The 24308-nt window shown below is 39.6% G+C and overlaps 1 protein-coding gene and 1 long non-coding RNA gene across 2 annotated transcripts in view; one reads left to right on the plus strand and one right to left on the minus strand.

Annotated features, from left to right (window-relative positions):
- HMGA2 (high mobility group AT-hook 2) overlaps positions 1-24308 on the plus strand; it is a 133920-nt gene that overhangs the window by 48191 nt on the left and 61421 nt on the right. The window lies entirely within an intron of this gene.
- LOC138844383 (uncharacterized) lies at positions 794-5588 on the minus strand. The gene is made up of 2 exons (XR_011380144.2): positions 5462-5588; positions 794-1658 (listed from the first exon to the last, which is right to left on the minus strand). It is a non-coding gene; the product is annotated as an uncharacterized LOC138844383 (long non-coding RNA).

Here is a 24308-nt window from a genome sequence, read left to right on the forward strand (position 1 = left end):
ATCATCCCTCTCTTGAACCATTTGCTAGAGCCTCCTGGTTTCCTTGGTATCTCTAGTTTTCTCGTATTTAAGTGGACTCAAGACAACAAGTAATCCTTCCAAAGTAGTCCCAAATTGAATTTTTACTCCTCCATCCTCAACCTAGATGACATACTGACACTAGCTCACTAAGTGTTTGTCTTGATTGTTATATTGTCAGCGGCGCCAGATGTATTTCATTTAATTGAATAACTCTTCTGAATGGGCAAGTGATATTATTCTAAGTTGATATATTTGTATGCACTAGAACTTGCAATTTGTTACAACCTTCAGTTTATTATTTCAAAGACCATGCTGTGCTGCAAAGAATCCTTTATTCTGATTCTCAAGTATTCAGTTTTTTTTTTTACTATCAAGACATGTCAACCATTGTGAACTTTCTCTGAAAGTTGATGCTCTTTTTTCTTTGCTTTTTTCTTTGAATTAGTTTCACTATCACTAGAGAATGAGCAAGGTGAGTTAGTAGAGAATGAGATCATCCCTGTTGCTCCAGCTATTTTTAGCATCTCTGATTTTTAGAAAGTGGGTGGAGGGAAAATGGGGACTGATGAGTTTTTTCTTTGTTGTTCAACCCTCCTAAACTTGTTAAAAGAGAAGTAGTAGCTACAACAAGTCAGCCTATCATATGAATGCATGTTTATAAATCATTTACTCAGCCATTCTGGTTTGTTAAATATGTACTTACGTCATGCTTTAAAAAATAGAAATTCTGAATCATGATTTTCAATGAATGGATTCCAAATCGCAAGCAAAATTAACCAATCATTTTTATTTAAATATTGTCAGTAGTTTTTGCATTAGAAATTTACCATGTAATAAAACTCCATTCCCAAATCATGGTGTCAATAGTATCTCAGCTAGATATATTAAAACAGTGACAGAAAATATGTTTTTTGATAATTCTGTACTTGCCAATTTCATTGCATTATGCCATGTTAAATACTCTCACTGCCTCCTAATTTTAGTGTGCATTTAAGTTCACATCCAGTCATTCTGTCTAAAACACACACACACACACAAATCCTGCTATCCCAGGAGGGAAATCTCTATTGGTAATTCTCATTTTCTCTTTTTGAATCCTCTCAAAAGTAGGCAAAACAATTTCTTGCCTCCAATTTTTGAGAGCCATATAGTCATTTCAGCACTTAAGTCCAAACTTTCTAAATCAAATTTTAACCTGAAAACAAATGCTTTTGCCATTCATAAGCTCTTGAAATTAAGGCTTTTAGTAGAACTTTCCAGACAGCCTTCAAGAAAGCCATGTCAACACATGTCCCTAAAACACATTAAATTATATAGTGCTCTACCACGTATGTGTAGTATGTGAAACAAAAGGGAAAAAAAAATCTTCTCTCAATCCCTCAGCAGGCCTCTTGGTGGGTAGGGGCTGACAGGTGGGTGTCAGTGAGGCGGCAGGAGGAGGGAGGATGTGTGGGGGTGCGAATGAGGGTGCAGAGAACTCACACTCTGGGCTCTGGATTGCTGGGCTTGTTCTTTGTAGCCCTGGTCGGGAAGTGATTTATGAGAGCTGCACAGGCCATACATCACCTTCCTGGTTGGCTTTGTTGACACCTTGTCACATTCTTGTGGGCTGGAGGAATTCATTGTTCTTGTTTGAACTGATAAGGACAAAAAAAAAAAAAGTAAGTAAAAGAAAAAAAGAAAGGGAAAAAAAGGGTTTTCTCACTGAGACCTTGGGAAAAGCCAAGGGGGTGGAATGTGGACGTGGAGCAGCAGAGCTGTGCTTTCCCAAGCAAAGCGGGTTTTGCTTCTGTCTTGTTCTCAGTCACAGGGAAGTCTTGCCAGTACGTGTGCTTGCTGGAGCTTGATTAGCCTGGTGCAGGTGCTGTCCTGGTTTGAAGGAGCTGTTTTTGTTTCTTTTCTTTTTTTTTTTTTTTTTTTTTCTTAGCTGGGGTGGTACTGGAGAGAGGAGTTTGGGGAGGAGGAGAGGAGGAGAGAAGGAGATAGAATGGCTAGGAGGAGATTCCAGGAGAAGGTAGAATAACACTGGTCATTGGGAGAAAGTAAAACACGCGGTGACTTTTGATGTGAGCCGGTCTCTTCAAAGTTCATCCTGCTGTACAGCATGCGTTTCGGGCATAGTGCCATGCTGACCTCTCCCCTTTAATGTGTAGTGCCCCATGCTTCACTTAGCATTTTGGCAGCCTGCACGCAGAGGCTGGCATTTGAGCCCTGTGCTTTGAAGATAGCAAAAAACTTTTGGAATGGGAACTCATCGAGCCACTGGCCAAAAGTTTGTGTGATTTATGCATAAGGTGTTAGCTCTCTTTCGATAGAGCAAACGAATGATCTGCCTGGATTTTTAGATCTCTGATATCTGTGCATTAAAAACAAGATTAAATTATTTTTCTTCTGAGAAAAGTAACAGATCAGATCATATATAAAACATCATGGAATTATAAATGCTCAGACTTCTGTTTGTGGAAATATATGTTTTCTTTAAGAGCAGCTGAGCACAAACATCTTCTATTTGCTAATGTTTTCTGTCATCATATTATTGTTGATTGCAAGGAGAAGAATCTACTGGCATTGCAGCCAAGGATCAGGTATCCAGGGAGTATTCACACTTTTGTGTTATACTGTTAACAAGTTCATGTGTAATGTCATAAATCATTTTACCTGGAAGCGCCAGTTATACATCCCCAGGACGAGCCTCATTTTGAACTGGAGCCATAGCGATATGCTTCCAGACTTCTCCAAATGGTTCTCTGCAGTGATGTTTCTTGTAGAATATGTATAAACTTCTTGTACTTGATTTAATAAGCCTTTATTGTGCTGTAAACAAGGGATGCTGAAAAATTGCCAGGGTAGGTGGCAGGAGATTGGGATCTGAGAGCTGACTTTGGGATAATACTGAGTGCAAATGAAAACGACCTAATAAATGTGTAACAGTAAAGCCAATGAGTGTTCAGCAGGATAGTAATTGCAGGATTAAAATAAGAAGCTAATTTTGGAAAGGACACACTTTCTCTTCTATATCATCTACCATACTCGAGACACTTTGACTAACACTTAAATATCTGAACACAGGCAATGCTGTTAATAGTAGTGGCATCAAATTATTAACACAGATCCAGTTTTTAAAAATCTACAAGCACAGTTTACCCAAGATTTTTGCAACTCAGATGAGCCTGCCAGTTCTGCCTTTGACTTTTTCCTTGCTTCGAATCTACTCTGGTTTCCAGGATGAGGTTTATTGACAGTGTTTCACTGCTCTCTGCTGGAGAAGCCCAAAGCCAGGCCCAACATCTGAGACTCTAATCACTGCAAGGAATGCAGGTGAGATGGCTCAGTTGATAAACTCCAGGCCTCTGAAATTAAACTCATCACAAGACTTATTCATGCCAGTCGTAGATCACAAGTTACAAGCCATGTTGTGCAGGCTAGAAATGGGTTTCTTAGAGAGGAGGATGAAGAACATGAAAACCTAACAGTGTCCTAACTCCCATTTCTTACTTCAAATGCTGCCTTTTAGAAAGGTATCTTATACAATGAGGCCTAGAGACTGTGTCATTTCTCCAATCATTTTTCATCCTTTCATTTTCCCACATATACATTTTATTTTGTTGGGTACATCTGAGATAATACCCCCCCAACAAACACACACCCCAAGAGAAAGAAAATAAAGGGGTTTTTGTTTTGTTTTGTTTTGCTTTGATATCAGATTTGAAACAAAATCCATATGAAGGTTTTTTCTAAGCCTCTTCTGGAGAGAAGGTTTCAAGGGTATTACCAAGTAAGGCCACAGAGGGCATGTTAGCACATTTTTAAACAGAAGTTTTCCAGACAGAATAACTATTAATTTACACCATAATTTACATGAACATAAAATTGTACTGTAGCAACGTTTAGAAATTGTTCTTCAAGTTTGAAACAAAAGTACAAGTACAAAAACAAAAATAGTAAGCACTTTAGGTGAGTACTTAGAAATATATATGTAGTGTGCATGTACCCATATTTGTGCACATATGCACATGTGTTTGCACATATATTATATATGTGTGTATGTTTTGGTGGGAACAGGGAGTGAAGATATAAGCATAACACATCTCTAAAGTGTTTTATGTCCTTTTCGGTCTAGCATCTTTTAACTTAAAAACAACTTGATGAATAGAAATCATAAAAAGCCAGCCTTATGGCAGCATTAGAGTGTGATTCTATTCTACAGCATTCCAAGTGAATTATTGCTGTGCTGTCAAAGAAAACAAAAACATTTGGGAAGGACTGTTTATTTTACAGTGGTTGACCAAAAGTATGCAAGTGGTTATAAAAAAATGTAGACAACTAATGATGGGAGGTGCCACTTGTACATTCTGAACTCCATTCACAAACCTTTGACACTAACTCTTGATCACTGGAGACAATATTAGAGGCAAATGCATTTTCTGTGGGGAAAACCCTAGGTCTTTCAAAGCATTTCATCTCAAAGCAAATAAATAAGACCTTTTGCCCCCTTCCCATGTCATTGGCATGTCCTCATCCACAGAGTCTAATGGTGTGATCTTATTTCCCAAGAAGAGCAAGGAAAAGATTGCAAAAATATTTCTTTCAAATATGATAGCAAGGAGATGTTCTTGTGTTATGAAGCATGTATTGCCCTTTGTATTTAAAGATTAAAACTGGCATTGAAATTGTTAATCGATTCTTTAAACAAATATTTCATCTTAGAGATAGGTGGGAAAGTAGAGATCTCTCACGGGCCTCTTCATGTGAAAGGCAATAAAACGTGTACTTAGAGAAGATAAATGACTCGTGCACGGTCAGATAGCTGGATAGTGCAGCAGGATGAGAGTTAGGGACAGAAGGCTGGTGTTCATGTTGTGGTATGTTTTGGCTGAGAATCAGACAATCGACAGTCAAGACCCCACTGGTCTTATTTCTGGCATGTGTTTATTTAATGTTTAAGGATTTCTCCTTAAAGAAGAGGTCCTTGTTCCTCATTTCTGGGGTCTTGGAACTTATTTCTTGTATCATTTTAATTTTGACTGATAGCCCATTGAGCCTTCTGGTGGAACATTAGACTTATGTTTGAGAAATGATAATGATCATAACTGGTTCTGTGTGTTCTTATCATGGGGTGAAAACTGGGAAAAACTATCCCATAAAATCCCCTGATAACTATTGAAACAATATAGTTAGGGAAATACTTCAAATTTCCTTTCTGACACTGTCACTAGTTTGTTTTCTGGGAGGTAAGTAGAGGGTAGGAAGGCACTACATTTGAGACGTAGCAGTGCGATACCATGAAATAGACAAGTTCTGCTACTGCTGTGTGTTAAATCCTATGGGCATTGAGCTCTCCTACAGCTTTGTCCCCAGAGAGGAGGTAAAATACATAGATAGATAGATAGATAGATAGACAGACAGACAGACCAGATCCAGTTGATAACTGTGCCCCTACCTGAGCAGCTCCTCTTTCTCATCCCTGAGGATCTCCAGAGGCTGAGTTTTGTGTCATTGGCCCAAGAGTCAGTTGCCCTTCGCACAGTTCAGCTGTTCCTGTCTTGAATGAGACGGCTTCAGATTATTTTTCAGATGTAGCATCTGCCTTCCCTTGGGTTAATCACGTGCCTGCTGGCCAGGGTATGTAAATAAGACTTGGCTAAAAAACACTTAAAGGATTATGAAGCAATCTTGCTTAATAGTAGTGAAACAAAACAAAGAAAAAAAAAGCCACTCCAACAAATCCTTGTGTGTGCTACTTAGCAGGGGAAAGATCTGGCTATGGCTGGACCTGTCGTAACCTAAGTAGGGCCCACGACCCAGAGGGAGGGAGGAAGACAGAGACAGAGACAGAGAGACAGGGCTGAGGGCAGCTTGAGGCTTAGGCGTCTGGGTGAGGAAGGCTGCTGAGCCCCCAGTGGGCCTTCCTCATGTGTGCTGGGATGACTCACAGCCCCCTCCTTTAAACTGCACGCTTGTCCCACATGATAAGACGTTGCCTAAGCCGGCCCCTGGTGGGCTCCCCGGGAGGTTCAGATTGAGGGGTTCCTGCATGGTGTTTATAGTGGAATGTCTCTGTGTTCTGTTCCTGGGTGGTTGGAGCCATGCCTCTGGTGCCTCCCAGTTGTTTGTCTCCCTAGCTGGCTGCCCTGCCAGAGGGAAGTGAGCACGGGAACCCCCGGTGACTGCAGGCCAAAAGCAACCTTAGTCAATGAGTGAGCTGGGCAGCTTGGCAAGGCCCTGCCTGCTGCTGGCTGCTGCTCCTGTGAGAATCACGTGCTGCTCTTTCTGTGGCTTCTGCCAGTTGGCCTCTGCCCACCTTTCCTGTTCATACTGAAGCGGCCAAGCACTAAGGGAGAGAGGAAGCCTCGGCTGCGCTCTGGGCTGAGCTGCCAAGGGTGCGTCTGTAGTAGATCCCGCAGCAAAAACAAAGCAGGGAAGGGCCCAGGGAGGCCCAGCCGGGGCAGCTGAGTGTGGCAGCAGCAGGCGGCGGTGGAATGTCAGGCTGATCAGAAGCTTGGAGCGTGGTTTGCATGCAGGGAAACTGAGGCCCAGAGACAGTGTGACATATCTGGGTGGGCAGTGGCTGCTGGGGAGGTGGGGGTGGCTAATCCACCCTGATGTTTGGGTTTAGTGGCTCTGCTGCTAATTGTTGGTGTTACCCTGAACAAGTCATCTAGGCTTCAGTTATCACATCTGCAAAATGGAAATGAGAATAATACCCCAAAGTATTTTAGTGTGAATTAAATGAGAAGTGTAAACAAAGCATTTGGCACAATACCTGGCCACTTAGTAAGCCCTCAGTAAATGTCGGCCAGTGTTAGTGAACCAGAGCTTGAGATTCAAATCGCAAGTGAAGCAGGAAAGCTAGGGTGTTGCCTCCAAGAGCCTGATCTCTTAAGGAAATGGTTTTTTGCTGTTAAGATTTATTTATTTATTTTGAAAGTCAGAGTTAGAGAAGGAGAGAGAGAAAGAGGGAAAGAGAGAGAGGTCTGGCTCACTTCCCAGATGGCCACAAAAGCTGGGGCTGAGCCAGGCTGAAGCCAGGAGCTGGGAACTCAATCCTGGTCTTCCACTAGGCGCAGGAGCCCAAGTACTTGGGTCATCGTCCTACTTTCCCAGTCATAATAGCAGGGAGCCAGATCAGAAGTGGTGCAGCCAAGACACAAACTGATACCCATACGGGATGCGGGTGTCACAGGCTACAGCTTTGTCTGCTGTACCACACTACCTGTCCCCAGGAAAAAAAATTTTTTTTTGACAGGCAGAGTGGACAGTGAGAGAAAGAGAGACAGAGAGAAAGGTCTTCTGTTTCCATTGGTTCACGCCACAATGGCCGCTGTGGCTGGCGCGCTGAAGCCGGCGCACCGCGCTGATCCGAAACCAGGAGCCAGGTGCTTCTCCTGGTCTCCCTTGCGGGTGCAGGGCCCAAGGAATTGGGCCATCCTCCACTGCACACCCGGGCCACAGGAACCTGTTTTTTTTAACACAGAGCACTTTTCACAAGGAGCATTAAGCACACTTGAACTGAGATCATAGCGGCTGCACGATTTTGTTCAGTTTTGATGTTGAAGAGTCCAATTAAATGGCCAGCTCACCTCCCACTTCCAGGAAGAGCACGGTTGGAATCAGGAGGGAGCAGGTTATAGGAGGCAAAGCATCATATCCTTCAGATTTCCTAAATCTGCATTTGTCCTCTTTGCAAATGTGTATTTGAACCCTCCTGAGTTTTAAAAGTTCAACTTCAAAGTTGTATTCTAATGAAAAACACTTGCTAAAAGGTTGAGCGATTGTTCTGGGGATGTAAAAAGAGAAGAGGTGGTCAACAGCACGTTTGGAGAAAACATAAGGATATGTGATTTGACTCCTTGGACCCAGGTGTGTGGAGGGCCATTGCTTGTTCTGGCACTAACTGGTTGTGAGTCACTTAATAAAGATAATAGTAACCACAATAGTTATTCAGCCCTTACTGGATATCAGATATTGCACAAAATATTCTGTATACCTTAGCTCACTAAATTTCCACAGCAACCCTATGCAATATTCTTCCCTTTCATATTGAGAAAGGGAAGCTTAGAAAAGTTAACTTGTCCAAGGTTGTACAGCAAGTAAGGGTGCCTGTGTTCTTAACCACTGTGCTATATCCTGCCTGCCCCTTAATCTTAACTTGAATTAGGCTGATCTCTATGAATTGCTCTTTTTCCATCTGTAAATTCAGAGCTGAACAGCACTGTCAACTGGCTACTTCTTTCAAATTTCTACATGTTTCCAGAAAGAGGCATAATTTACTGTGAACAATCTTGTTTTCCAAAGAAGTTCTGCCTTATTAAAAGCAATGAAACAATTATCCCTTTCATAGGTAAGTATTGTTTAAGAGAGAATTCAGGAAGATTGGAAAACTGGGAAAAATAATTTCCTATGATGTTTTGATATATATGTGCATGCCCAGTGCCTGTCAGGAAATACTTGACAGTGACTGATCAATGTTAATGCACAGGTACATTTCCTTTTACTCTCATGGGCAGAGTTTAAACTTCATCTGAGATGACCTTCATGTCTAAGCAAGGTGGTATATTTTGCATGCAATTTCATATCATCAGGATCGTTAAGCATTCTTACTTTACTAAATGACATTTGTGATAATTTTTCATGTCCTAGTGGGATTATGCCTCTAAGTTTTCACTATTTTCTTAGTATCTTTGAAAATGTGTGAATTAGACTCATCTGGATTGATATATGCTAGTAATGGCTACCTGTGTGACCTGGGACATGTTTCTTAATCTCTCTGGGGCTTAGTTGTCTCAGCTACAGAATGAGGATGATAATGGTGCCATCGTATTATTGTAATGGGTTGTTGAGACCATTAAATCAGTTAATTATATAAAGTCTTCAAATTGCATCCATCCCATAGTGTTATTTAAGTGTTACTTAATTTTATTAATCACTTGTGATTTCTAAAATGAAATTTTAGAAATGTTGGAGTAAGTTTTAAGTCATGATCACCTTTCTAACTGATTGTATTTTTTTAAAGATTTGTTTATTTTAAAGTCAAAGAGAGAAAATGAGAGATAGAAATGGAGATCTTCCATCCACTGGTTCATTCCCCAAATGGCTCCAATAGTCATGGCTGGGCCAGGCTGAAGCCAGGAGCCAGGAGCCAGGAGCTTAATCTGGATTTTCCATGTGGGTGTGGGGGCTCAAACACTTGGGCTGTCTTCTGTTGCTTTCCCAGGCCATTAGCAGGGAGCTAGATCAGAAATGGTGCAGCTGGGATGCGAACTGGGACCCATATGTGATGCAAGAGTTGCAGGCAGCGGCTTAACCTGCTGTGGCCCCTCCAATTTTATTTTTAATTGATATTTGTTAGTGTAATCTGCTTTCTTCATTTCTCTCTGGTGTATGCAAATTACATACAGAAAGCTTCGTCTTTCAAGAAATTTTCATATTCTACTTCATCTTCTCTTTAGCAGTGTAGTAGCTTCTTCCTGTTTGTTCCTTAGAATTTTATCTAGAGAAAGTTGTGGCTTTAAGCTGACATATAATGGATCCAGTTGCACTCACTGAATTTATTCACTCTGAATTACAGATGATTTTAGGTAGAATTTGTACTCAATTTTTTTCCTGGTGCCCAAGTCTCAGAGAAACATGTTTTTAGCCTTGGTCATGATAAATAGTGGGTTTTTGAATGATATCATGAGATACATATTTTTCAGATACAAAAGTTTGTTGTTATGTTCTTTTGGCCAGAAGAGACTCTTCTTCCTGGGAAATGCAGCCACAGAATGCTGGGTTTGAGTTTTATTAATATCCTTGTAGATTGAAAACAAAATGTTTTTCCTCTAAGTTTTTGTTCTTTTCCACTTGGCAGGCCCAGTGATTTGCCACATGAGCTAATGTGTGTCTCATTTGCTTATTTTCTTGTGCACTAGCAGCACTGGTGATATCATCTGGAATGTGTACAATCCCTGGGAATAAATAACACACTGGAAAATAGTTTGCTTCAAGGCAACAGCCTCACTTATGCACCTTACAGCAAATACTAAGGAACTCAAACCAGTCTCTTTTTTTAAAAGGAATCTTAAGGTGAGCTGCCCTTCCCATATCTTTTGGTCCAAATAATCACAACAAGAGGCTATTTTTGTAACTAATGACTGTAAATTGAGAATTAGGGTTTCAAAATTAGGTTAAAATGCGACCTGATGATATCAAATATTTGTGCCATGAAAATCTCTTTCTTTTTCCCTTGAGGAAAATTACTAGGTAACTGAATCAAGAAAAAGAAGTCAGACATGTTAAACTGGGCTTACATGTACATCTTTGTTGCTCAATCCTTTCCAATCTTACAAAATATTCATTGACTGGAGGTAGAGTTTTAAGAGGCTAGAATGTTGAGTGGAGTGTAGACCAGACTGTTCTCAAACTTCTCCAACGCTACATCTCCCTTATGGTTAAAACTCTCAGGTACCCTCAGCCCCCATTTACTCCCTCTGGTGGGAGATTCTCTCAATCCATCATTTCTGCAGGAATTACTGGGAAGGTCATTGGTAACACTGGGGGTTTAGGCAAAGAGGTACAAATGCAGCCAAGGCATACCGTTAAGTCCAAGGGGAATTTCCAGTAAAGCTGCTCAGTCCACTAGCCCAGACCCAGCCATCAGTAGTCACTTTCACTTTCTGTTTTTTCTTGAGCATACTCTTGCTTTTTGAAGGCACAGCCCACTGAATTCCCCATTTCCTGTTTTATTAATTGCCTTTCTCAGTACCCCTTAACCAGCAAGAATCTCTTGAACTGTAAGTTATGAAATTCTTAGGATTTTTAATGGCTCATTTAGAAAATAATGCATGTTCCCCATGGCCCAGAATTGTACAAGGCCAATTACTTCACTCTATTTATTTGACAATTTATGTGCTACCTTTTCTATAAAGAGGTCATTACACAAATGGCCCCCTGTGCAATGGATGATATTTCAGGGAAGAGTTTTGGAGAGGGAAGAGTTTGATGACTTGCTCTCAGGCCAGTTCCATGGAGCAATGGAGACCTCATCTTGACTGTTCTTTTTAAAGTTGGTATTCCAGTGAGTCATCATATGCTTAAGAAAAATATTTTATACATAGAATTTGTGAAATTCTAAAATTTTAAAGGACATTAGCCAGATCTTTACTTCCATTGTTAAAATAATTAAATAGTAAAGATTCTTTGGAATTTGATTAAGACTTCTGTAATAAGATACTGTATAGAAACCAACATTAGCTTGCCATAGACAAGCTTTTTAAAAAAAAAAAAAAAACAAAAACAGTAATAACATTTGAACTTATTATCTAATGGCTTCTTCCTTACTTTTGAGTTTAAGGCAATAATGTGTCTTTTAGATGGTCTCCTTTGGGTTTTATATTAGAGTCCTTTTTTACCTCTCTCATGTACTTAGATAGACATACACACAAACACACAGTCACACTCACACCTTTACACAAACCACAGGAAATAGTAGTTGGTTTTTCTGAGGTTATTAATCCCCCTTTTCAAAATAGCAGTTATGTAGGAAATAGTTTGTGATTTGAGGAGACACACATATTTCCTTTAAAAGAAGTATTTGCCTAAAACTTTGCAATTTTGACTCATCAATTCATTCACCAAATACATTGGGAGCCTGTAGTGAGCTAACTCTTATCACAACAACCACATGGAGACCCACGACCACATCCCCTTGAGGAGATCCACTCTTGTTCAGCTTGGCTGACTCCACATCCTGGGCTCCTTCCACAAACGTCGAGCTGGCTCCATGTCTACTAGCAAGAAAAACTGCATGCTTGACATCTTGTTTTGGAAGTCTTTAAAAAAATGTATTTTATTTATTTGAAAGGGCAGAGATAGATAGAGATCTCTCATCTGATGATTCACTCTGAGTGTTCACAACAGCCAGAGCTGTGTCAGACCAAAGCCAGGAGCCAGCAACTCAATCCAGGTCTCCCACATGAATGGTAGGGACCCAAGTAATTGTGCTCTATCATCTGATGACTTCCAGAGGATACATTAGCAAGAAACTAGAATGTGGAATGGAGCCATTACTTGAACCCAGGTAGTCAATATGGGCTGCAGGTTATCCCAAACAGTGTCTAACTGCTGTGCCAAAAATGCCTACCCTTTATTATACTTTTGAATTTTACTGCCACCCTATGCCTATCTCCACCAAAATATCCAAAGTGTTAAACATTTCTTAAATACTAATTGTGCCCATTAATCTCCTAAACTTTTCTATTTCCCTTGTCACATAAACTTCAGTATTCAACTAGAATTTCAGACTTCCTTCAAATGGATTTTGGTAAGACTTATTGTTGTCATTGATACAGGATCAATAGTAATTTGTTTTCTTCTCAAATCCCAGAAAAAAGAGATTTTTTTTTCTACCAAACAAAGCTGGGCACACTAGGAGCTGCCAGTATTACCTGGCATTTGTTCCTTCTTTCTTAGTAAATCACCTTAGCACTGAATCAGGAATGCTCAGATATACTGTGGATGTCTACCGATGACTCTTAGTATAGTAAATAGATAGTAAATGAATCATTAATAAATAAACTAAAGATTAAAACATGTGAGTGTTCTATAAAGCTCCCATTCTAAGAATGCTAACTGAAAGCACAGTACATGAAGACAAGATGCAGGACAGAATGTTACAGCGTGGTGGAATGGCGAATGAGTTGGACTCTGAGGTAAGTAGATTTGGACTTAGTTTGAAATGGAACTCAACAGCTAATAAATGGTAGAGCCAGGAAGGGCAGCTTACATAGCAGGTGACTCTGAGAAATGCTTCTGCCTCATTCACTAAAGAAAATCCAGCCTGTCTTCCTACTAATCCTTACCTTTTATTTCGTAATTACTACGGATATGGCTCCATGCAGCCATAGCATCACTAGCTCACAGAGTAGAAAAGCAGCAAAGAAAATTACATATTCCTCTTGGCTAATTTTACCAAAAAAAAAAAAAAGAAAGAAAGAAAGAAAACCACTTAGCAAGGTAGAAGTTACCCAAATTATACTCCAAAGTTAGTATTTACCAATTTCAGGCCACTATTTAAGTATGACACGTAAAACATTGCATTACCCCAACATCCCCAACTCCAATAGGACAGAGATCGTGTTTTATGTGTCCTTTATGTCCAGCCCTCAGCACAGTGCCTAAGACATGATGGCTGTACAACTTATGCTTTTTAATAAATAAAGGACTGGATAAATTCATAGGATTGGTTTTCAGTCTTTTCAAAATCTTGCTAGATCATTCAGTAATACTCATATATTCTTATGGTTTAATCATTGCATAAAAGTGCAAGACCATCATGTAATAGTAGTCTATATGCTATATTTCTATAATGATGCCTAATATGTAAATGTTTTGTGGGGGAAGCAGTCATTTTACACAACTGCTTCAAACTAGTCACGTATGCCATGAAACTTGGCACTGTCTCTCCCCATCGAAACCCCAACCCAGCTGCTTTCATGTGGAACAGAAGCCCAAGAAAAGCTGAGTCCTTGGGTTGGGCTGAGGTCTAGAGGCACACTGTACCACTTCTTCTGTAGAGTCCTTGGGAATCGAGCCTTCTGCGCCTTCCCCTACCTCCTCTGCCATCCACTGGAACAGTTGTCTTTTTAATGTGCAGGAGAGAAACCTGGGCTCTCCAACAGTTTTGATGCCAAATCTGTGTACCTAACAGGCCATTTAGGAAGACTGGGATGAACAAGTTTTGAATCTTCAGAGAGCTTTCTGGCTTCATGATCTGTTTCTGCCTCTTAGGGGCCAGACAGTGCAAGGCTTATGGGAGGCTCAGCCAGAAAACTGGCAAGTCGATTAATCTGTAGTTAACCACAGCAATAAATGAGCACAAAGGAAATGCAGATGTAAGTAGGGGATAAACTTTGAGTGGCTCCATCAGTAGTGATTCATGATGTTGAACTACAATAATATTTTCCTCCATACACACTCCCCGTTCCCGTTGTGACCCTGGGGCAGCATTTGGGGATGACTGTTGGGCTTGCGGTTGTGGCTGTGCAAAATTGGTCCTACGGCTCTTAATCTGGCTGACAGAATTTTCATAAACAAGGATTGTTGAAAGTGGCATTATAGACACTTAGGGGACAGAGGCAGTTAAAAGAATGGTCTACTATTAAAAAGTCCAAGAAGGAGAAGAGCAGTTTCTTGGTTTTTCCAAGTGTGAGCTTGGGAATCAGAGATGGCAGCGGAGAGAGGAAGGAGACAGGGATCCTAGCTTGGATTCCAGCCTATGCTACTGTGTGTCCTCAGACTCCTCTCCCATATATAGGAATTGTTTTCTCTGGAGTACTAAAAGAGAGCATGGGTTTAAGGAGCCTAACTCCATGCTGGGCACAACAAAAGTTACCCTCCAAAGGCATCAGTTCCTTTTTTGTGCATCTCACCCTGTCTGGCAGTCTCTTTGCTCCGTCTCTCAGCTGACTTTTATCCCCTCCTGCCCACTTAGTCAAGTCAGCGATTACAGATATTACAATAATGTGCCTCCTTGTCTCCTCACGGGTGAGTCTGGAGCAGAGCGCCGTGCCTCTCCACCGACACTCACAACGATGGTCTTGGCTGGGCGACAGAGGCTGTTGGCAGAAATCTAGGAGGGAACGCACCACCGTAGTAGCAGCATGAAAGAATTTGGCAAGGAGCGGCTCGTCACATGGTTGTGATTCATACTGTACTCTCGAAATGTGGCAGGAGGGCTAGGAAAGGCTTCTAATGCCAGCACTCAGAGAGCAGAGACACTCATTTTCAAACATCACATTCTTTTTATAGTACAGGCATGCCTCACAGGGAAAATATTGAACTTGGCCCGCCAGCACCATGAGAGTCGTCCCAACTGTGATTTTATTGCTTGAGTCACTCCCTGAATCAGATACTAGCTGCGTGGAGGAAGTCTTCTATTAAGGATGCTTTGAAATTGTGTTTTTAATTCATTAACACCAACTCTAGGCTTTTTTTTTTTTCCATTGACTTGTAGCTGACTCCCTTTTTTCTTTTCTTGCCTGACACATTTTTAGATATTTCTGTAAGGTCTCAGCCGGATCGTTCTTGAGTATTTTTGGTGAGAGAGTTATCTGATTTGGGTGAACAAGGAAACAAGGGAACTCTTCAAAGCAGAGTTGCTCTTCCTTGTGTGAATCTGATATGTGGGAACGGTATAGTGGGGGACAGGGTCTCAAAGTCTGGCAATAACGCCTTTTGATCCCTTCAGCCGTTCTCCATCCATTCATCCTGTTGTTAAAACTTAAAACTAGAGCTGGCCAGCTGTTGAGAAATGTCCTCGTTTTATTTCAACCAAATGGTGCTGCCTCCTGGGGCTGGAAGGGGGCTGCCTTCAAGCACAATTATAAATGTATGGCTCTTTCGGGCGGCGGAAACCTACAGAATGGCCTTGATTCACAGGGCCCCTTTGGCTCAAAGGCCCTCTGCTTCCCGTGTGCCATAAATCTGTATCTGCATCAAAAAGTGTAAAGACTGCAGTGTGTGGAAGTCCTTCTTCCTCTGCAAGTGTGTCTATGACAGATTTATATTGATGGCTACACTACATCCCGGTCACAGACTCCCATTATAGTCATGCCCCACTGACTCAGCTCCCATTTCCTGTTGAAGGTGAGGCAAGGTCTTGCATGAAGAAGGGTAAGGGTGAAATTACATCTCAACTCTCTAATTGCTGCTAATCCAGGAGGACCCTTAAGGGCCATGGCAAGACCCTCTTTGTTCTTAGCAACATGCACTGTCTCTTCACCAAGATGTGCTCACACAAAAATCCAAGGCGTTTTGTTTAGTGACAAGATCTACTGGGACGGGGCACTCCAGAACTCATCACTGTGAAAGTAGAGGCCAAATGGAGAAGAGCAAATAGCCTCTTTTGTTAGAGGTTTTGTCTCTTCAAAGTCGTTATGTTTTGTTCCCAAGAGTGATAAAACTTTTCCAAAAGGTAGCATTGAATCTGCTTGAATGTTAATATTTGTAAATGGATGCAGAATAGAGCTTGTTTTTGAAACCACCTCCTTGTCTGACATTTTCATCCTTAGGGAACATTTGTAGGGTTTCCGAAGCAGGGCCCCTGAGAACCCCTTTCTGCTGAACCTTGCCCTTGAGCTAGCCTGTGAATCCTGGTAAGGTGATCTTCCTGGAGAAGAGATCAATCAGAGCTGTGGTTCTAAGAGTTAAGCAACCAAGTGACAAAGATGTCATTGGTCTAATACTGAAGAATGAACGTCAAAAAGGGACATCAAAGATGGGGTAGTTCTTTGCTCTACTGGTTAAGATGCCCACTGCAGATGACTGCATCCATATCACAGTTTCCAGTCCCACTTCCAGTTCCAGATTCCTGCTAATGCATACCTTGGGAGGTGATAGATGATGGCTCAAGTAGTCAGGTCCCTGCCACCCATCGGGGACACCTGGACTGAATTGTCAGCCCCCAGCTTCCCACAGACAGCCCTGGCTGTTGCTGCCATTTGGGGGAGTGAACCAGTGGATGGAAGACCTCTCTTTCTCTCTTTTGCCTCTCTGCCTCTTCAAGTAAGTAATAATACATTATTGTTTAAAAGGAGGAAGACATTAGAATAGTTTTGGTCTTCGAGGATGAAAAACAGTGAGACTGGCGGTTGACTGCCCTACTGCATTTAGAGTCCAGTCTTCATGGGTCACATTCTCCTTTTCATTGCGCTCGCTTTGTCTAGAGTACCCCTCAAAAAAAAAAAATCCTAGTGGGAGCACTGTGTTTGTGATGGTATTTTTAATTCACTTTTAAAATAGAGTAAAATTATAAAGAAATTATACAGAGGGATAAAAAATTTATATAGCTCACAATAAGTGTTATGTTTTTTAATTCACTATTCCTCTTTCTCTTGTCATTGATCAACTTAACATGAGCATGGTTATATGCCTCTGGTGTTTGTATTGCATCCAGCACATTTTGAAAAAAAAAAAAAACACGTTAAGGATTCTGGTTTAAATAGAAAATCAGATTGCAGTTTGAAAAATTTAGTCTTAAAACTCTACCATCTGCTACATTTGTGAAAGAGGATCTGGTAAATGAAAATTGTGTGTATGTGTGTGGTTTATTTTATTGGCACTGCATATTTCTTTGATGATCCGTTTTCCAAGCTCATTCTTATCTTTTAGAAGATGTTTCCAAGATTTATGCATTTGGCAAGATTTCAGAGAACTCTATAGTGGTGGAGAGGTACACTCCATTTATAGGAAATCCCGAACAGGGTCATTCCAGAGCATTTATTTCACTCTGTGCTTAAATTTATTTGTGCTCTGGACATTTCTTTCAAATGGATCTTTTTTTACATTGGCAGAACTCAGCATTTTGTTCATAAGAATTCTAATAATAAAGCCTTTTCAGTCCAGACATAAGAGGAAATTTGCAAAATGCATCAGGAAAGTATGCCAATTGTTTTTCAAGCCATCATGTATGCTGAGAAAGTATTGTATTCATTAGTGTTTGAAAAACTATATATTTAATGATGCAAAAGTAAAATTGACCTCTCCCTTTTGGTGCACAGATGTATAAACTTTATGGGAGTACACCCCCAGGTAGAGACTTATTGGAGTAACTCTTAGAAAGGGCAAGGTTGGCCATAAACAGTGATGCAATAACCCCACTATTTTGTATGCTCAATTATTTGAAGGGAAGTCTGGGAGAAGTGTTTTATATTGGTTATATGGCAGACAAGCAGTGAATGTGGAGAAGCACAGTCTAAAGGTTTGCATTTGTTGTGTATACCCCAAATAGCATCCTAATACAGCTTTATAATGCAAATCCACTGGTACCAGTAAAATGACATGTAAAACAAATAGTAAAATGAACAACATTTGCAAAGCAGTAAAGACACCACCTTTGAAACCACTTTACTACAGTTTTGAAAATATTAGTGAATAGCTCTCCAAAGATGCAAATAAATAATATTTTATTAGATTTCAGTCTAGGAGAAAGGGGAGGAAAACCTTCAACTAGAATTACATGATTATTACTTTGCTTCTCCCTCAACCCAGCAAACATTCAAATGGAACATAAAATAAGTCTATAACAAGATTTATGGGGAAAGGTATTACACTTAGGGGCATATTGTGCAGGAAAGTCATTAACATTGTTTGGGCCTTAGGAAGGGGGGCAGGGAAACCCTTTTGAGAAAAATGAGAAACTCAGATGTACCAAATGCCTTGCTGATGACTACCTAAGCCTTTAGGTTTTTAAAAAGTCGTTGTACCTTAAGGTTCGGATTCATTCCCTATTATGTCAACTTCTTCCCACTGAACAAAGCTGAAACATTTTACTAAGGGGGTACAGTAGGCCTAGCTAGTACTCCTTTGTGTGTGCTTGTAGACAGACGGAAGGTATTGTATGGTAGAAACAATACAGGCATGCCATATTTGCTATATATTAGGGGTTTTAGCAAACCAACTTTGCTCGTGTGCAGCAGTTGATAAAAGCAGAGCTTATTGCTGTCTAGAGTACTTATGCCTTAACTTCCCCTTTTCATCCTACTCAGTCTGCCTAGCAGATTTTCTGGTTAGTTGTATGTGCGTTTGGGTAATGGTGATAGTGCAGCTTCTTTATGCTTTGTTCTGCTCTGAAGATGATTGATACACTCAATTTGGTGTTGTATACTTCCTATTTATTTGCCTGGTCCTTTATGTTATGCTAAATCTCAGTTTATTATACCAGTAACGTTGAGGTTAGTGAGTGTATGTGTGTGTGTATGCATGTGTGTGTGTGTTTTCTTATCTGTTAAGTTTTAACTTTGGCTTACTGTTTAACCAGGAAACTCAGCAGGACAAAGGAAATCTAACTAAAACTGTATTTCTATTGAGAATCTCCACGGTTATGCAATACTATAAAATGGTGGTTTGGGTAGAAACTCTATAGTTCTCTCAGCATTATAGTTTTCTATTTTTTTCTTTTTGAGGGGTCTTAAAATGGAATGTTTCAAGGAGGTCTTTGAAAACCATTTTCTTCAAATGTTCATTGCATGTAAGATCCCATTTTTGTCCCTTTATTTGCTCCAGAATACCGCCAGACCGCCAACAAAGAAGGGCCTGTGCTCCCAGGAATTTTCTGCATTCCTCTCTGGAGTAGGCATTTTTCTCAGCTACAAAGGCCCTTTGGCGAATTCCCTCTAATCATTGGATTTACCCTGGGCTCTGATAGGTGCCATTCATGGTCTTGGTCTGCTGTTTGATAGGACTGAGGCATTAATGGGATCTTTTCATGATAAACAAAACTGGGTAACATTACCAGAGGGATCACAACGCTGCTGTTGTCTGGAGGTGTGGTGCTCTCTCTCTCTCTCTCCTTTCTCCTTCCTCTTCATCCTTTCCTCTCCTTTCTTCCCATGAGTGTACATTTGTGTATGAGTGTGTATCTGTGTGTGTGTGCAGCACCGCCATTTCTAGAGGCAGATCTTCTGACCTTTACTGCTGCTCACAAGTCAAAAGCCAGTTGCAGGCCTTTGTGGGACTCAAAATGATTCTATAAACTGATCTACAGTAGTTCTGCAGCCTGTGGGGAGGTCTGTGTTTTCCTACTTGATTAAACAGTGGAGGAACATTGCATGAAGAATCTGATTTAGGGATCTTTCCTACATGTTGGCATTTAATTACTGATAATACAAGGGTATTTCAAAATGTTGGTGGAAAATGCAATTAAAGACTACATTTATTTTGATGTAAAAGACTTTTGACATCCATACATATGAGGGTGTTCAAAAAGTTCATGGAAAATACCTGTGAGAAAACCATGCATATGTTTCAAAATGTTGTGTTCCCAAATAAACTAACCTTTTAACTCCATTTTCCACAAATTTTTTGAAGTACCCTCCTAACTGGTAGTTGAGACAAATGAGTCTGTGGGAACCAACACTTCACCAAAGAATCTGACCTCATGTGGCTCCTCTGCCTGGTGCATTTCTGACTGTGTTATCAGTGTCAGACTTCATGGGGCAACTTCAGTGGCTGTTGCTGTTGCTGTTGTATCCTACTTACTCGCTTCTAAGAATGCAAAGCTAGTGAGCTGAAAACTTGACTCCCACAAAAGCAAAAAATGAAAAGCCCTGTTCATAATAATTTTAGTGACATAACACCATCTTTTGATTAAATAAACTGACATCACAAATTAGAGAACTTGCAGTCATCTATATTGTTTTAACTATTTCTGAGAAAAATTAAGGAATACATTTCTTATTTTAAATGGAAATCTTTGTGATGTAACTTGGGAATAAGCAGAGATTTAGGCAACCTTCCAGGAGTATTTTACTTATTTTTGGTAAATTTTCTTATCTCCAGCACTAAGCTGGAGTACCGACAGAAGGACAGAAAAAAGAGGAAGGAAGTTTTTGGGAGACTACAGAGCAGGGATGCACGCAGCACAGTATTAAAACTCAAAAGGGCTGTGAGGTCAGGGATGATGGTGAGGAACAATGCTTATCATTTCTCCTAAAAGATAAGAAAGTTAAGTGATTCCTCCATAGGAAAGGATGGCACAGTGTCTGCATGTTTCCACAAGCCACTGATGTTAATTCTTCATGTTAGTTTGGGTGTCATGCGGTTAAGTCACATTAGAATACAAGTCTCAGCCTCTTCACAGATATATTTCCTAGCCAAGATGTGGTGTAATAGCCCCTCCTCAGTATATTTTCAGAATATACAGGTGCCATATAAATGAATGTTATTATAATCTGCTCAGTATAATTTATTGTACACTATAAATCCAGTGTTCAAATCTCTTTTGCAACTTTTGCAACTTGCAAAGTGGATCTTCCCAGCCTCAGTGGAACCATGCAGTGGCCAGTGTTTCCTATGGCGTGCCCTAATGTGATAATCCTGCAAAGCAGCTAACAAGGTGTCATGTTTTCCCATTAAGAAATCACCTCAATATTCTAAATATCTATGTGATTTAATATTTAGATATTTACATGTATGGTTTATTGAATATATTTGACCATCTTGAAGTGCTTTAATTTTATGTATATCTACTGTAATCCCAGTGGTAGCAGTATATACATCAAGGATCTACTATCTTGAGCACTTGATTCACATTTTCCTTAATCCTTTTAGCAACTCTGAAAAATCATGTTATGATTATTCCCATTTCAAAGATGAGGTAACAGGCTCAAGGAGAATATAGTACCAAAGGGCAGTGGAGCCAGAGTCCAACTATGTCTGGCAAATTGCATTGACTATGTTCTTATTCTGCCTTCTCATCAGTTTGCAACTCATGCTTCCAAACAGATGAGAACTTGAAAGTTTAGGCAAATATCCAAATGTTTTCAAGTGTCCTTGAATTATATAGCTTGGAGTTTATGCTGCCTTAGGGAGCAAGTCCTTTCCAATCTTTATTTATTCTCTATAATACTTCTATTTACTCCCTCTTCCCATAATGACCTCAGATCATACTTCTCCCTGCTTCAGAATTCACTTCATTATTTCACTGAGCTCCTTCTTTACCATGACAGCATGCACTTTGGAAAAACTACTTATGATGTGATGATCATGGGATATTTTCTGAATTATGGAAGACTGGAGTAGAGAAAAATGGAAGTTTGAATAAGATTTCTCTCTGGATCAGTATTTTGTCCTAGGGAATGCAGTGGAAACATCCTGGTCAATTTTGTGAATGCTGACTAAGAGAACACCTAAATCAATAGATTATTCTCTACTTCCTACATGTTTTACCGTGGTCAGTACCCTTCAGGATTTTATAGTCTGAGAATGAAAGCTATTATCGCCCAAACTGTGTTATTTTTATGATGAGACTTGAAGGTCTTTCAACTCCAGATAGTTTTCATTTTAATTTACAGATCTCCCACTGCATCTTAGGAAAGCTTCTATTTCCAGGCCCATCATAAACTCACCCATCATATTTCACCTGCCTATATTCTTACTACCTAAATAATTAGTTTCCCAACATTTGGATTTTTCTACTTCTCTCAAAGTCACACATTGAAGCAGGTATGCATGGAATTTAAGCAGACAATAAAAGGGAAAAATCTTTTGTCTCAGTCATCTGAATACTTTGTATTTTTCAAAAATCCTGATTTCTATAGGATAATTACTTATAATTTCATATTGTTTTGCATATATAAATTTAAATTTTTGTGCTATTCCCATTACAAATTAGGTCAAGTTTATTCCGTAGACAAACCACAGGATTTGTTTGAATTGAAGTCTCCCTGGATTATTTCACTTACTGCTCCCTCTCTAGTAGGGCCTTAATGCTCTCTAAATTTGTATATGATGGGTTTGTTATGAAACTACTGGATTTTACATGACTAAATGCACACTACTGCTATTACAAGGGCTCATTTTTGTCCTGACTCCCAAGATATAGTCAGGCTCTTTTTTCCAAGGCTTTTCGCAGGGTGTTTTCAAGCAAAGTAGAGTTGGTTCCTTGTTAGGAATATAACTGAATGCCAGTAGTCAGAGCTTCTAGGACCAGAATCTTGAGCACAGTTCATGTAGGAACCTAATAACTGTCACTGCTGATTCTTCTCTGTAGCTACAATGAGTTCACAGTAGCCACTGGCTGGTCAAAGACTGTAGAAAGAGATTTCCCAGTACATTGGACTATGATAATGCACAAGGTAGGCTACTGAGTCTACAAAAACTATTCAATTTCTTTCTGTTCTGAAAGAGACAACTAAGAGGAAAATTAGCACAATTTTTGTAGTAAAACTAGTAATTTCTGAGCGTTCATTAAATTCACCTGTTACAGCTAAAACGAGGTACATCCAAACTGGCCAGTTTTGAAGGGAGATTGTGTGATATGCTAGTGCTAGCCCAGAGCCAATTATTAAATATTTAAGAGTTTTGAGACCTGCTTATAAAACATGGCCATCATTACAAATAAACATACATAAATGTATCATTTGAAAATTATTAATACCAAATATAATATTTAAAGCTCACTGTTCCCAAATTATTTTTCCATATCTTACTATGATTTCTGCTCTTCGTTTTATCTGTCTGGAGAAAATACTATATAGTAGTGTTCCACTGCCCATATCTTCTCAGCTCATTCAGGGCTGAAACATTGGCACCTTGACATCTGCCAGGGTGGGAGCATTTGCCCTGCAGAAATTAACAAATGCTATAAATAAGGTTTGATCTATTGTTTTGATGATTTTCTAGACTGAAGAATGTTATTGAGAATAATTTAATAATACAGGTTAACCTCAAAAAGTCTTATATCTATAGCTCTTACACGGTGACTAGCATAAGAAAGTTAAGGAAATATTGAGTTTTCAAAAGCTATCATTTAATTTAGCAAAGAAGTCACTCACATTACTGATGAGTGAGTCAAGTTCTGACTTCATTGTTTCACTTTGGTCTTGCTTGTTAATGTAAATGAAAACATTAACCAATGTGCATGTTGGAACTGTGCTTGTTTGTGAATGACATGAGGTATCTCTCTGCTGAATTGAATAGTAACCAAGCACTTGTTTGTAGACTGACTTTGTAACTCTGTTGTTGATGATAGAATTACAGAAACTGATAGTGAATTTTGCAAGATAGAACATAATAGTGAGACGCACGTTATAGATGTATATTTCCACATAGAGAATCATATCTTTTATTATCATTTGTAAATTATTTGCCATATATTTTTATATCACAAAATTTATAACAAGCTTGTAAATGTGTTTATGTATGTATTTTTTCTTCTCCCAGAAAGCCTGGTATTAAACATTTACTAGATAATGGATGACAATGGAAGCCTATGACCTGGATCCATAAATCCTCTACCATTTGCCATTAAGCCCTGTTTTTAGGTCCCTTTATTCCAAGGACACAAGTAGAACTTTTCAAACTGAATGAAAACACTCATGTGCATGTACCTGTGTGTGTACACACACAAAAGCTAAGAAAGAAAAGCCATCTCTGTCAACCTATTTTGTTTTTGAAAGCATTATATTCAAAGTATTTATAACTGAAATATGCTGAAGTATGTGAAAACCAAGTCTTTTATGTGAGGCCATACAACTGTGTTTTGAGTAAAGTCAAAATTGATGGCATTTATTAATTTGTAAAACAACAAACAAAAACCTTTATTTGCTGATAACCACCTATGTACCAAGCTTTGTCCAAGTTAGACAAGTTTTGCAAGTCAAGCTCAAATGTGTGTTCATGATAGGGATCGACCAACTTTAAAAATTTTGTTTTCATTCCAGATAAATAGCCAAAGTTAAGAGTCAATTCAATTTCTTAAAATAAGTGGTGTGAATTTGTGAGATTTAGTTATAAGCAGGGTTTGTCTT

The sequence above is a fragment of the Oryctolagus cuniculus genome, chromosome 11 (assembly GCF_051225735.1).
Source record: "Oryctolagus cuniculus isolate XC-2025 breed Fujian yellow rabbit chromosome 11, ASM5122573v1, whole genome shotgun sequence".
Taxonomy (NCBI): Eukaryota; Metazoa; Chordata; class Mammalia; order Lagomorpha; family Leporidae; genus Oryctolagus; species Oryctolagus cuniculus.